Raw genomic sequence first — 15,338 nt, 5'->3', positions numbered from 1 at the left:
GAGCCTTAACTCTGTACTGAAATACAATGCATATATTTAGATGACGCATTAGCATTGTTCTATCGAGTGATGTTAAACAACGAGCAATATCGATAGACCTCAACGTACCAACCATTTTTGTACTTGGCTCCCACAGCCGTTTTTTATTGGTAGATCATTGGCATGTAAGTATAATTAATATGACTAGTCGTTATTATCATTATTTATAATAAGCACACTGTACAGGGATTCGTAATACTGACGGAATCGTTTGATATGTCATGCTTGACCGCTATTTGAGATGTAAAAGTCAAACTATATTTGTGTCGTTGATAGAGTACGAAACCCGTCGTCTGCTCGTATCCCAGTTGATTACCATATAAAATTATGCTATGCTATAGTGTGTGCGCGTCCCTTGCTCTCTAAGTAATCACCTATATGTTCGCAGATGTACGTCATACAAAAAAGGGTGACATTTTGCCTTTCTCAAGCAGTCAACATTGGCATTTCCTAGTCATTCTGATCGAAGCGACAAAAGGACGATACCATACAGTTTTCTAATTAACTAAAATTAACTTTTTTGACTCGGTAACTTAACTAATCAGTTTTTCCAATGACGGCAGTATACAGCTGTGAAAGAGCTGTATCACAGAGGTCTAATCGTCATTGCATAACGATCCTATTCTAGTGTTTGCTTTGTCTTTCACCTAACCTATTTATGTTCACATCGCCATATAGTTCCCGTAACGGACTTGCAACAGGTAATGCGTATCGAATACAGACTGGGCACTTGCTATACGTGCTTGCATACCTTTTCGCCCTAGGCCAGCCGAACGGAGCGTTTTCTTCGCAGTATCCATTGCTTTCTATTGAAGCCTAGGCTCATTTTCGACGTGTTGCTGCTGTCGCTATGATCGATTTCATAACTGAGAGCCGCTCACCTGGGGAGACCCGTACACAATACATACACATACAAAAGGTCCACGTAGAACAGATTCTATTTTGTACCCTTCATTGGTCACATGGCTGATTCGTGCTCCTTTTTAGCATTTGCCCCAAACGCGTCTTCTTCCCAGTCTTCTGAATGGCTCAGCCGACGCCTACTCTATCGTCACTGTCTGCCACGTTGGCCCAAGCATAGCTAACGTCCCACGGATACGTGTTTCTTCGGTGAGTCAAATATGCCTTGAGCGTATTTGCTAACGGATCTGAACGCGCACAGGAACATACAGAATGCATCTAGAAGCCGCCTACGCAAAGGCAAATAAGGGTGGCATATTAGTAAAGAAAGAAGTATCTCACGCCAGTACTGCACTTGAGAGACGCTGAAATTCGAAGTATGATTTTTCGCTATGTCCGAATGTTGGAAGACGATTAAATCTACAAAGGTAACCAATATCCTTTTTCGTTATTTCATTGATGACAAGAGCAGCTGTCAATCTGAAACGGCTGAAGTTTCCCTAAGTAAAGGATACATATTCGCGTTCAGCCTTCCGTTCTCGTTATCCTTCCCAGCGGTTTAGTTATGAATTTGAGTTGTTCATTGCATACTTTTAAAGGCATGACTTGGCCTCCATCGACACTAGATGGCATCTGATCTATTAAGTTAGCGGCAGGTCTATTATCAGCTGGTTTTACAGGTCTTCACGTCCAGAGCAGGACAGTTCGGCCGTAACAGCGCAAAGCTCACGAATCTCACCGTTCCCTCACAGCAAACAGGTTAGCTGAGTGGCGCGGCCTGTTGTGGAAGGATAGCATTATGTTCCTACTGCCTATATACATATATATATATATATATATATATATATATATACAGTCCTGCCCCATGACGCAAATAAGCTAATTAAGGAATTAGACAAGTGACATAATTAAGCTCAATGGAGCGATGCAACCATTACCATTAGAATGAACGTTCTATAAATAAAGTCGTAACATATATACAAAAGCTTGTATATCATAAATATATATAAAGCTTGTTGTAATAAATATACGTAATCACAGATCTACTATAAGACGTTCCGTACATTAATTAGAGACACTCCTAATAATCAACTTGAGAACCCATTGCTGTGCGATGTATATGAAGACAGAAGTTGAAGCTAGGTTAGATCAGAGCTGAAATTACCGAGGGCGAAAGGTTTTCAGACATAGATGCCACTGATTCTAATCGTATATAGTACAATGCAATCGCATACAGAACCTTTTTTTGTTCAGTAGTGTTATTTGTCAGATGTTGCAGTGTATCAACTAGACTCCGATCGCGCATTATAATTAATCACTAAACGCAGAAAAATCGGCACTCAGCAAGGCCATATCACGTCTTCCGCATAGAACTGTTTCTGCAACACCTATAAAACAAAGGTAACCTGTGTAGTCTTATAGGCCGTTACCCAAAAGCCGTGCTAAGCGCCCCGTTCGCTCAGCTACTGCATTCAGTCCGTGCTTTCATGAGAGTTTGTTCCTTTCCAAAAACCATGTAATGTCGTTTTATAATCGTTTGGTTTTTCTCCATCGATAACAGACACACTCCAGACTACAGAAGTATGCACGGTTATGACGCGCTACGCTACGTTTACCCCTTGACCAGGGGCGACAGCCCCGAAAGCACGCTTCACCTCGAGAAAGGTCTGGGTCGACATACTTCGATGTATGCCAGCTTTGAAGTCAGCCTGCTCAGTGATGCTTCTTGGAGGCAGTCATCATTACTCGGCACTGACGTTTGAAAAAGTTTCGTCTTACTCAGAATAGTAAATTGCGGAATCGAACTGGCAGTATTGGTAACTGCATCGTTCGTGACGACGGCAACGACAATATCGATGAATGCCCGGTCCATCGCGCAAAGTGCTCAGGGCATATATCAAAAAGCAACGTAGAAGGACCACGAATCGTGGTGCCAACGGCTGGACACAGCATAACGAGGTCGTGCACTGCACAAGTGTTTCTTTCGATCGCGCTCGAAATCGAGTTGGCTTCCTTTTCAGCGAAGTGATAAAAAAACCATCATCGACGTCGTCTCTGCTTCTATGCTAGACAGGCAAAAAGCGTAGCTGAAGTAAAGATTTGCAGTCATTGACGAGTCGAGGAAAGGCTGTGGAATCGGAAGAGGCGTGTCCCGAATTGCCTTTTGCTTTTAGCCCGCTGATACGATTATCCTCAGTGGCAGCAGCCGTAATAGAAGCCGAGCGAGTAATAATAACGGAAGTCTTAACGTTTCCGCTTTGACCTCATGTGTATACGCTTCTTCCTTCGAACGCCAACGTCCAAGAACGAAACCAAAATGGTCTTCGTCATTAACGTAGCTTTCTGTCGAATCGAAGGCCTTTTCTGTTATTCTTTTGTTTTAACGCAATATAGAGACTCCGCGGAATCCCTTTCCCGCCTCTGAATGTTTACTGTCGACATCTGGACAATTGACACAATTTTAATCGCACCTACATTAATGCCTAACCCAGGACGTAGTAGTATTTCATCAAGGCTACCACGCGCGCCGTAGATGCTAGACTACATTTCCTTCACTGTAGGAGATTACCCCAATGAATCCAGCTAACTCGAAGGAAATTTAACAAAAATTAGCTTGTTGATTTTTATTTAACCGGTCTCATTTTGGGCTAACTGTTTTTCCGTTGCAAACCGTCCTCCAAGTGATGCGCGACGAAGATAATTATGAAGTTGAGTAGAAAATATTTTTCTGATCATTATCGATAGCAGTATGTAACGTCTATGCGCTACTGCCAGTTCGACGATTATACACACGAAGCTATTTCCTTCCAATATCTGAATCTAGCATACGTTTACCTATAAAGGCTTTCTTTTTTAAACAAACACGTTTGTTAAAGTATGCTTCATGCCAATAACCTTCTATTCCTTTGTTGCTCGTTCGTCGAATAGAACATATTTATGTCCATCAGTAACGAAGCTATTTAAATCCCTGTTGTCATCCAGATTGCCAACAGTCGAACTGATATCTTCGCTGGTCTAGAGAACACAGACACATCATGACATACATAAGCGACCGTCAAATGGACCAAGGACCCATAGCAGCTTCACTAAAGGCAGAAGCTGCGCACCGGAAATAAGGACGTTGTCCGTACCCCCGCCCCCCTGTGTCGCTCCGCCGACATGAAATGCACATTTGCTGTGTCACGATACAACGAGCAGTCACACCCATGGAGCAAAACGATCTGAACGTTTTCACAAATAAGACGGAACACTGTTGTATAGTACGTCACGATAAACCATGGTAAGGCAGTGTAGTGAAGCAGTACAGGAAATGGATGTGGATCAAAAAACAGGCACGCATTTCGATACGTCTAATTCCATGTATATATACGAGAGCAAGTAATTTCGCAACAACAAAAAATGGCATTATTACTAACTGTAACATAAGATAGTTTATTGCTACTTTGCCAAATAGGTCCTTGCACAAACTATTGCTTGTGCTAATTTTAACCAACACGAGAAAGCTCCTCGGAGCTTAAGAGACATTTTGAGTAAAATGACACTAGAATCGAGAGCATGTTTGAGAAACTTGGTCTCAAATATTTTTGGTCACACGCCATTATTTTTTGTACCTGACCACGTCGAAGTCCCATGTACAACAAATACAGCTAAAAGTTACAAGCATATCACTCCGGAGCTGTTCTTTCATATAGGCGGTGATAATCCGAAGAATGTTGCGTCGAAGTTCTTCCACGGCGCCGCACAATAAACAGCAAGAAATATTCAGCTGTCCAGCTTCGCGGCAAGCAAAATTAGAATAGGTGGGGCCCTCTAGGCTTCAAGGCGCCGAGATTCAAAAGAGCAGTGCAGCGCTTTTTCGTCAGAAGCGCTCTGCACTGTCGAGCCAATCTGCGCTGTTATTTGCAGGACACGCACCGTTATATGCAGATATGACCAGACATACGCAGGTTCCCCGATTTCGTAGTCACAGGGTGTACGCACATTGCCTAAAGGTGTTTTCTTTACAGGAACACATGGGTAAAATCGTTTGTCTTGTCGAAAGACAACGGAACGTTCAACTGCATAAGAAAACTATGGAACGGTTTGCGGAGTAGCCATATCTGGTTCGGGCCGCCAATAGAAAAGGAAAAGCAGGGATTCTCGCGATAGGACTACGAGTATCGATAATCCATTTTGGAATTTCCAACTCTGGTGAACTATGAGAACAGATTGTTTATCATTCCGAACCCAGTTGAGCTTTATTTCCAATTTATCTCAAACCGCAGTAGGAGTTAAACATGCGACGGAGAATATCAACAAATTTCCAAAAAACGCGAATATCGCGTGTTAACCAGATGCTCTGTAGACTCGTGTACATTTCACAAAATTAACTATTTCCTTGCCGACCAGAACTTTTCCTGTAGGATCAAACGTTTTTTTCTGAATTTTCATTCGGCATCGCTGTTAGGCCTTCCAACGCGAAAGGAGGTTTGTCAATGCTTAGATTCAAACTATACCACTATATGTCTCTTGTATTAACAGGCAAACACGTTATCCACTGGGTTAGCTGGAGATTACTGTTAAAATCCTAATGTATCAATTATGAGCATCCATTGCGCGCACAGGATTCCGTTGTCCCTCGAATTCACTGGGAATATGTCCTCACCGCACGTCACACGTATGCAATAGGTGACCATCAAATATGGTGCAGGCTCTTCGAAGTGATCTATATACGGTCAGCTTAATTACGTTACCATTGCTGACATGTTAAAGCCACTTCAATTTCTCATCGAAAAGTGTTCGTTCTTATGAGTTGAATGTTCTTGTGAATATATAATGCATTTCAAGTATTACTTAATGCATTTTAACGCTATCAGTTAGTCGTGTATCAGATAAAGATACTTACCTTCTTTGTTTAAGTCGTACCCCTCTCAACGCTAGATCTTTGTTTTTTTGTTTGATTTCTCTTGTCAAACGGATAAAAAGGTTTGCATTAATAATCAGATTGTATATTGCACCCACTATTACATTTGCACCAATATTGGCAAAGCTGCTCCCAAACGAACGAGGGAGCCACAAAGCTAGTCTTTTTTCCTGGCTTTTCTTCAAAAACAAAAAAAATTGCTCTTCCGTTCCCTCTCATTTTCAACCAGTCTCTCGTAAAAAGCTAATAAACACATCGTTGAACATAAATTTTACCTGACCGCTCGATACAATTTCCGAGCCATCAAACTTTGTTCATCAGTATTGTTTTCGTTGCCTGAAATCAATCAGGCGCCCCTTTCCTGAGATAATCCTAGGGCCTTTAACGTGAACGTCTTCTTGCTCGAGAACTATTTCGGACGATTCAGTTTCTTCAACGTACGCCTTTATAATTCCGAACCTAAAAATTGATCGAAAATTGACTACCTTTTAAGTGTTAGTTCTTTCATCTTTTGACGGTTGCAAGTACAAATAGGCTGATTTTCCAGAAAGCGAACGTTTAGAGTTAGCTGCACTAGTTTACTAGGAATATATATATATATAGTGTAAGATAGTTGTATATATATATACACTATAATCTGTGACGGGTAAGAGTTCGCCTAAACCTAGCGTGACTTAGGTCTAGAATAAGAGGCCATTTGAAAGAAACAGAGCGCCTTATGGCGTCGATGACTGCACGGTGCTTCAATATGGCCATGCATTGCTCTAGTTATCTCTTGCGACCTTGCGGCATAAATAGTTATACCAATTAATGTAGCCAGAGTACATAGCACTGTTCCCATTGAGGTGATCTTTGTGCTCGTACAGGTGCAACCCTGGGATCTATTAGTGGAAAAAGAGCGGAGTGATATCTAGAGAATGATATAGATCTGTTGACGATCAGAACAGCAATGATGCGAACTTGACAAAAAAAAAGTAGTCACAATTATGCGCAATAGATAGATCAGGAAACTAAACAAGGTCTCTTATCATGGATTTGCAAGTCTGGTATGGTAATAGCGATGGCCATCTTACCCATCATACAATGTAGATATTGACTCGGCGAGGTCGGTGCCAGAGCTATATGGTAGAGACAGGAAAAGCGCAGCATGATGCGCGTATACCAGCTGAAACAGATGGGGTAAAACACTGTATTCGAATATGAAGTCTGCTAAAAAAGGGCAGGGAATTTCCGCGAGGTACATCTCAAACTATGGTTGAAAAATGCTGTTGATCATATGCTTGGATCAGACAGATCGGGCAAGAAACGATACTTTTTGAGAGTATTATACGCAAACCGAAAGAGCGTAAAATAACAAAAGGAAATTTGCTCGAAGAATAGCGTCAGGAGACTTAAGACGCGGAAGAAGAGTAAAAAAGGAGAAAGCAAATTTATCCCTTTACCCCTAATCAGGAATCGTAGGTAACGTATCAAAACGGTTGGAGGTTTTAGAGAATAGGAGCAACAAAGAAAGCACGGTTTACTGCGTATCATCGTACTGCACACGATAAAAATACGGTTCCATGTGTTTGCGGATATACGACAATGATTCGGACCCCATCAAATATACACTATAAAGAAGAGGTTTGGTCGTCCCAGTCGTGCGTTTACACGTTAGCTCATATCCCTAACAAAAATTTCTTTAATATATACACCATTGCATGTAAACTACCTACAAATAAATTAAAAGCTTTCAAAAGGCGAAACTATTATTGTTTATGAGCCACCATAACAATCAAGACTTGCTTTTATATATATATATATGTATAGATGTACGTATATATATATATGTATAGATGTACGTATATATATATATGTATATATATATATATATATATATATATATATGTATATATATATATATATCTATGTATATATATATATATATATATGCTACACGTTCAGGCAGGTATGATTTTGCCTGAGCTAACCCTTCACGATATAAGTCATACTTCACGTAATCGAGTTCTAATGAACCATTCCTTTGAAAGTAATGGCTACTATAAGGTGCCAATAAAAATCGTGGCCTCGTCATTTGCGGCGTCTTATGGCTACCAGCGGGTCTGTTGAATGAGCTGAAATAAAAAAACTTCATATTTTCAGTTTATTGGCCCAGATACCTTGCTTCGATAAGAAATGACGAGCTAATACCTATTCATGAGAAAAGGTGTAGAGAGAATTGCCACGTGAAATACTGCGAATTGTCTTCTTACATTCCCTTTCTCTCAAAAAGACGGGTTTTTCAAATTGAATAACTTTTGTATTATACATATTTCTGCTGGTAAATTGTGTTCAATTGGCATATAATTTGCTAAAATGCTCGTGCTTCACAGTTGTTGGTATCGTTTGAATTGGTAGTAAGGGTTCCATGGAGGAAAAACGAACTTTTTGGGTCGGAAATCAGCAAGCGGGTATCATGCAAATTTTGCCAGGGCTCTTTGGGTATAGCCGATATATCTGAATATTTAGATTATGTATAGCAATGAAGATTGCAATATCAAACGTTAACTTCAACCCACGTATTCACTAGAGTCTAAGTTACCTAATTTCATTTAGATTTATGCACTAAGAAGGGCGGTTGATCTTAGTGCACAATAATCGACCTGTTCAAGGAAACACTGAACTGTGATATTTATTACAACTTCTCGAATTAGCGGATACACAGCTACTAAGATGCCTCCAGAACACAAAGTTTCAGTTTAAAAGTTAGTTATATGCAAAAAAGCCCAGCGCTTCCCCTGAGACAGCCTAACATGTTTAACACGTTCATTGTCCCTTTATTTTAGCCTTACTATAATTTCATTATGATTCCGTTTGTCCTTTCTTTCATCTGGAGTATTTCTCCACCACGTACATTTTGAAGCTCTGTTTCCGGTTTGCCCCTAACCTCATAAGGACCCATGATCACTGTCATTATGACCACGATTACAATTGTAGAGACATGTTTTCACAGACCTGTATCTATCCACGACAGAGCTGACTGGCCTTCGCCTGAAGTCCATTCACCGAGCTTCAATTATGTCAGACTCTTTCCGCTATTAGTAGCCCTATTTCCTCAACTGCCCGAACTCAGTTTCCTCCCACATTTGCGCTTACATCAGAGATGCTCAGCGTACATTTGGCGCTTTTGTGTTTCTGTTGTTGCCCTCCCCTTTGTCTCGGCGATCACTAGAACCAATTTGTGCTGCCATAGTATCATGAAGACTTTGGGGCCGGTGGCCCCCATTGTTTCCGCTCGGTTGGCCACGAAACATCAGAGGCTTCCCCTGCTATAATGGCAGAAACTGGCGAAATCAGAAGAGGGACACTTAAACTTCGTGTATCGTTTCTTCTCGAACTTCTTTTTCTCACAGTTTCCTCTCGTTTAAGTGTCCAATTTCTTCTATCTTACTTCCCAGCTTCGGCCAACGGCCGAATAGTAACGAGCTATTCGTGGGGGTTTGGCTTTTCGTGTCCGTTTCACGAGCTCGCAATAAGCACGGAGCGCGCGAAATATGTTTTCTGCTTCCTATGAGTAGGTTATGACCTTAGTTTATTTGCACTGTATTGTATTGCAATTGCAATCGTTTCAGCTGTCTAGGACTGAGAGCTGGTCGTGACGCAGATAGACAGACGCAAGGACAGATGACCATTCAAAGAGATAGACTTCTCTCCTACCGAAAACTCAGTAAAGACCTTCGTCCTTCGATTCGATTTAAAGCAGAACCTCGTCTGCCAGAAATTGTTCTCTTTTAGAAAACACCGGCCTTTCAAGCCTTGTCTTCATTGTCTTCTGGTCTGTTTCCTTAATTTTTTCTTCTTTTCAAACAGCCAAACAATTCACTCACAAGCTAAACGACATGCTCTAGTCTATGTGCCTCCGTCGATACGGGCAAGTTTGTTAAAACCATTTCTGAGGTTTTAAAATGTACACCGTTGCCCTAAATTCTCCTCATTTCTTTGATACATAAGTGGTACACTACGAAAATCCCTGTACATAAGGGAACGCAACATTAGATTTAATTATCCTTCCTTTCGATAAGTAAACAATGAAGGCAGAAACCATCGCATACGTATCACCTCTGCAATGGGTATCGGAGAGGTGTTGCAAAATGACCAATTTAACTAGGACTATTGCACTCCGCTGGGAGTACTCGTCTTGCATGGCTATGTAATAACGTATAGAATTCTCTGTGGTGAGCTTTGACCCATTCGGTGCACTGCTATGGTCATAAGCTCTAACTAGGCTTCACCAGGCCGAAACTTCAACCGCAAGTTAACGCAGGATACCGCGAATACATAATTACGAAAAGTTACATTAGGCGCGAAACCGACGAAGGCCAGCATTCAGGGCATGGAATGCAATGAATCCACGGCGTAACTACATTGCGCATATACGCGTATTGTACACAGATGAAATAATGGACAATGCCATGAAATGCCATAATGTTTAGAGAAACTACGCGAGGCTACGTCGTATTCGAGGTTGCACGCGGCGTCTGTAGAGGCTGCTGCTTATGCAGTGAATATACATACACCGCCATCAACACAAGCGCGCCTCGCCTTTCGTAGCCCTTGTCTCCCTAAAGATTTATCCCCAAAAGCACCTCGGAATGAGTCTGCCTACGAGGTTCCCATCACCCATACTTGTGTTTGCTAGAGCGAAGGCAGCCTGCATCCTAGGCGCAGTAAAAACATTTGCTGCAAATTAGTTAATCTAAAACAGATTTGCTTGTTACTTGGAGCATCAGGTCTATAGCAGGCTCGGCTTCCGGTACGAGAACCTACCGAAAAACAGACAACCAGCATAGACGAAAGTTGCTCACAGCCTATGCCAGTCCCAAACATTTTTGGCACCCTTAAGGTCGACCGTCGTCTTAGGTCAGCGAAGTGGATTGATAGAATGAAAGACATGTTAGGGTTGTTATTTTTGTCATTCTGGCATACTTCGTTGAGTTGAGAAGAACGTATCGAAATCGTAGTGATGTAGACTTTTCAATGCTTGTCTACCACGCGCAAAGCCTATTTGCATGCAGTATGCAGAAGGATCTGCGCTGGCCTTCTCTGCGGTTTTACGAGCTACCTGCCGGCCGGTGTGCTGAGAGTGTACGTGGATATTACGACTCTAGATGTACGGTACACAAAGCCGCAGTTTGAGTCCTTTTAGCACAAGACCATAGAATAATAACAATGATCTATAAATAATGCTAATACTACATAAAATTTCATCTAGTCTTTGTCGTGTGGTAGTCATTAGGAATGACAGTGCAGAGTGACTGTGTTTATGTGTGGGAAAATGGAATCTTTTAGGATAATTTCTTATTGCATAGATTTGGTATTAGCACTGGATAATTCAAGCTAGCCGTTTGTTAATAATTCTATAAATGAATTATTGGAATGCCTTCGTATTTCGAAGGCAATGAATGACAGTAAGGTTCCTCAGGGCAAAATTTTTCATGATTGCGGATCTCTGAATAAATGTGTACGACCACACGTGTCTCGTAGGCTTTACTATCCCTGGTAACGTATCGAACTTTGCCTACAAGACAGGACAGATATACGCCTTAACGCTAACTTTCATGCTTAACGCAAGCAGATCAGGGTTTATATTTGACACAAATGGAACTTGTACTATTCTATCGTTTCGCCATACCGGGTAATTAACAGTGGTTATCAGAAAAAAAATACACTTCTCCGACGGCAGTTAGATTATTGTAATTTCTCTTGTCTGTATTTTTTGATGTGATCACATTCAAAGCGTCAAGTTGACAACGGCGTCGCTTACCCGCTGCGGTATGCACGGAACGTCCTATTTAACTTAACCAAAGAGACGAACACTAGAGAAGGCCGCGAATAAAAAAGGAACTTCATAGTTATACAGCGATATATGATCGTTGGTACACCGCCAGAGCCTTGCAGAAACGTTTCCAACGAAAATCATATGTACATTACTGACGTTAAGAACGCCATTTGAAATATCACTGTTTAAAAATAGAACTGCTCTATCCACGCTAAATAAAGAAAATCTATGAACAAAAGGGCATACCGAGGGGTTTACAGCGCTACACTTAGATAGCTGTTAACAATTGCTTGCGTAAACTGAAATCATAACCTATTTATCAATAAATATATTATTTGTACAGCTATTGGAGACAGGTTCTAATTCTAGCGCCGTTGTTATTGTACGGACGTTTGTCCACAAAAAGTTCAACAGAAAGTTAAAAATAGCCTTACTAAATACCTTACCCTCTAAGTAATTCCCTCAATGACTTGCATTTCATTGATATTAGGTTAGTTCCTACTCCCTAATTATTGCGTAGACCAGCTGGTCTTTTTGCCTTTTCCTCCACTCGCATTCATGCGTTTAGCGATAGAAGATTTATTCAGACAGATTTTTTAACCTCTCCCCTAAGCGAAATGGAATGTCCTGTTTACAGGATCTTTTATGGTGGCATGGCTGGAAAAAAGCCTTTACTTCAGGACTGGTTTTTGACTACTATTGAAACCTGTTAGAAAATATTGACTACGCCTTAGCTGCTGCGTAAATACCTGGATAAGTTAGCAGGACTATCGATATGGTCCGATGTTTCAACAATTTACCTTTCGTTTCAGAATTACTGTTCGGTCTTTGTGAAGGCAACTTTATAGAAGGGACCTAAACTAGGGAAACTATGGTCGTTCTCCGTAATCGCAGAGGTAGGTCCTAAAGCTAGGAAAGCAGTTCACCTACAGGTTTTGTAGCAAGCATGAATAACAATTTATCCAATATGCGAATAAGGCAAAATAGCGGTTTTGCAAGGATGACAACGCGAAAAAAATTAAAGACGTACTTACGGCACCCGGCTGGCTACTGTTACAGGTCAACAAAGGCCTCCAGGTAACATAATCAGCCAGATGTATACATGTATATATATATGCATATGGCCGAGTTCAAGTTAGTCAATAGCTGGAGGCTGTAGACCTTGCGAGCAGCAGCGCTTCGAGACGCGTTTCATATTCTACAAGATTGGTACGTACGTGTGTTCAGATATCAACTAATAAATATTCGACTGTAAAAAGTATATACAACTATATGCAGTGTGTGAACGACGTTACAGGTTCTTTCGATATAATAGATGACAATCTTTGGAATTTGCTTCAGAAATAGGGGAATTAATAAACGATCGTTCGAAGTTGTTCTCTCCATCTCTCAGACAAAACCTTATCAAGCATATGGCTTCCTCGTTCTTCACTTCAATTGTAGAAGGTTAAAGGTATACAGAAGGAAATAAGGGGTACAACTCTAGGGGCCATTGTGGCATAATCGTGACAAAGCAACTTTTACATTACACTTTATATATATATGTTTTGTGCATGAGTGGCATAAGCTCACTGTGATCCATTTGTTGAGGAATACACAGGAAAATAGCCTGTTCGGCGACTTAACGAATTACTTTGGCTAGCCAGCCCGACGGTTTGGACCAGATGAGAGCCGAAACGGAAGGCGACGGCAAAGATCCGGAAACACTCCGGGCTAGGTTGGCTTTGCGCGTCAAAAAAGGACTCGCCGGCTTTTCTTTATCTGAAGGCATCTGTGCACTGATAAGATCACCTAGATATGATACTAGGATGAATGGTAGTTGTTCCAAGCATAAAACTGCGGTTAACCAATCTACGGAAGCGATGCTACTGCTGCCGTAAGGTGTTAACGGCTTGAAATGACCAGTATAATTGGGAAGAGTAGGAATTAAGTTGTCGATGAGCACAGATGCGTGTTCCAGAATTTGGCTGATTCCATACATCGCAGTATCATAGTAAACAATGCTAATAAAAATTCAAGTTGAAACCTTTTACACTTGAATTATCTTAATTTTTGCCATATGTTATTTCAATTAGAAACAAGAGATCTAATCAATGTTTTTATGTGAAAGATTTCTTAATTTACTAAGACATTTACTTAATACGATAGAGGTAATTTAATTTCCTTTTGCGTAGGGCTTCCAATAGATACCTATGAATAAAAGTGGTGCTTTACAGAACATGTCGTTCTCGTCATCCGTTTAAATCACACAGTTGCACTGATTTGTAAAGCCGAACTTTGAGGCTAGACACTATAGTTTCTTTTTGGTTTGCAGACTTATGCCCATATTCCTCTGCTAGCTCACTTCTCTTTAGGTCGTGGACACGGATCATTGACATAAAACATTTGCTCCCACTACACGTCGATGGCCCCTACATGGATACGTAAATCTTTAGCCTATTAAAGATAAAAGAAAATATCTTATTAGTTCAGGGCTTGCCTCAATGACAGTCTTGCCCAGTTTGTATCAAGACGGTGCTTGCTGACAATGGGGCAGTTCGCTCATTTTAAATTGCCCACTCCTGTCGTCTGCCTTTTTTCGGCTTCGACTCCACTTCCACTATAATCTTTCGCCCTGTAACCTTTCTCGGGCTTAACTAAGTGCTGAACGAAGAAATACATCTTTGTTTAAGTCGATTCTTTTAGTAATACTAGCAGTCTTTTTTTTTTTTTAGCAAAACTAGACAGATTCGGGACGCTTTATTTCGTTCTCATTCTGTTGAATCTTAGTTATTTATTCTAATGGGGAGCGCGGTTAAGTAAAACACTTATTCCAGGTATCTACTCGAGATTCTACGCATCAGAACATGGCATTAGTTTTGTTGAAAGGGAGCCAAATAGATTGATCATGAGTTGCGCGCGGGACCGATTGTTGACAGATATCCTGCGATTTCAACTCGCAATCCCGATAAATCTGTTAACAAATGAAGTGTGATTCAGTTGCTATCCATTGACACGTCTTGATTTGCTGATTGATGCGATTACCTGGAAAGATCACAAGCAGAAGGCAAAATGGAGATATTTATATCGGAAAAAAAAGAGAGAGGAATGGAGAGAAAAGAAATCCACAGAATATATTCCTCCCGATGAAACTCAAAGGGCTCTGGTCGACTGTCTCTGCTTTCTTAGCGGTAAACATAGCAATCGATATCTCAACTCGTTATAATTAATTGCATGCTGTATGTTTATAAAAGAAGATTTTACACCAACCATAGTCTGTTTATACTGAGATAGAGACGTAAATAATAACCGATAATAATTTAGTGTTTACATTTTGTACGAAATACGTGAAATAACGTTAATTCTTCACAATGAATTTCTTCGGAAGTTCCGGAAAATAATTTCGAGTGTTTTTTAGAATGAAACACTGGGATAGTACGAGAAATATGTCGATTAATATCAATTGTATACGGTTATGGATGTTCGTATGGACCTGCATTTACGAAACAAGTAGGCTTTCTGATCAGACCCTCGGTGAAAACTGGGGACTGGCAGTTTTCGGTGCCCTAAACGATCTTCGCGTTCGGCATTCATGACAGATTATGGCCTACATATGTCCGGATACTTCATCGAATGTGCATATATTGAATTAGACATAAAGTTGACGTTGGTGAAAGTTGAATTAGCCTTATATAATAT

The 15,338-nt window shown here is 40.8% G+C and overlaps 3 long non-coding RNA genes across 5 annotated transcripts in view; 1 reads left to right on the top strand and 2 right to left on the bottom strand.

Moving 5' to 3' along the window:
* The window catches only part of LOC147755721 (uncharacterized), a 56,281-nt gene extending 42,587 nt beyond the window's left edge, over positions 1 to 13,694 (top strand). The window contains exons 3-4 of one of the 2 annotated variants that reach the window (XR_015325839.1): positions 12,473 to 12,556; positions 12,720 to 13,694. This is a non-coding gene — a long non-coding RNA (uncharacterized LOC147755721). Of the gene's footprint in view, positions 1 to 12,472 lie in introns of both variants that reach the window. The other variant, XR_015325838.1, reaches the window with a different exon arrangement.
* LOC147755722 (uncharacterized) lies at positions 6,119 to 12,480 on the bottom strand. Its single transcript, XR_015325841.1, has 3 exons — positions 7,834 to 12,480; positions 6,916 to 7,007; positions 6,119 to 6,301 (listed from the first exon to the last, which is right to left on the bottom strand). It is a non-coding gene; the product is annotated as an uncharacterized LOC147755722 (long non-coding RNA).
* A 97-nt stretch (positions 13,695 to 13,791) lies between the features above and the next one.
* The window catches only part of LOC147755720 (uncharacterized), a 53,787-nt gene continuing 52,240 nt past the window's right edge, over positions 13,792 to 15,338 (bottom strand). For both annotated transcript variants that reach the window (XR_015325835.1, XR_015325836.1), the window contains one exon: positions 13,792 to 14,684. This is a non-coding gene — a long non-coding RNA (uncharacterized LOC147755720). The remainder of the gene's footprint in view (positions 14,685 to 15,338) is intronic.

This window comes from Varroa destructor, unplaced genomic scaffold (genome assembly GCF_002443255.2).
Source record: "Varroa destructor unplaced genomic scaffold, Vdes_3.0 BEIS01000004.1, whole genome shotgun sequence".
NCBI classification, from domain to species: Eukaryota; Metazoa; Arthropoda; class Arachnida; order Mesostigmata; family Varroidae; genus Varroa; species Varroa destructor.
This window is presented reverse-complemented; position numbering and strand designations above follow the sequence as displayed.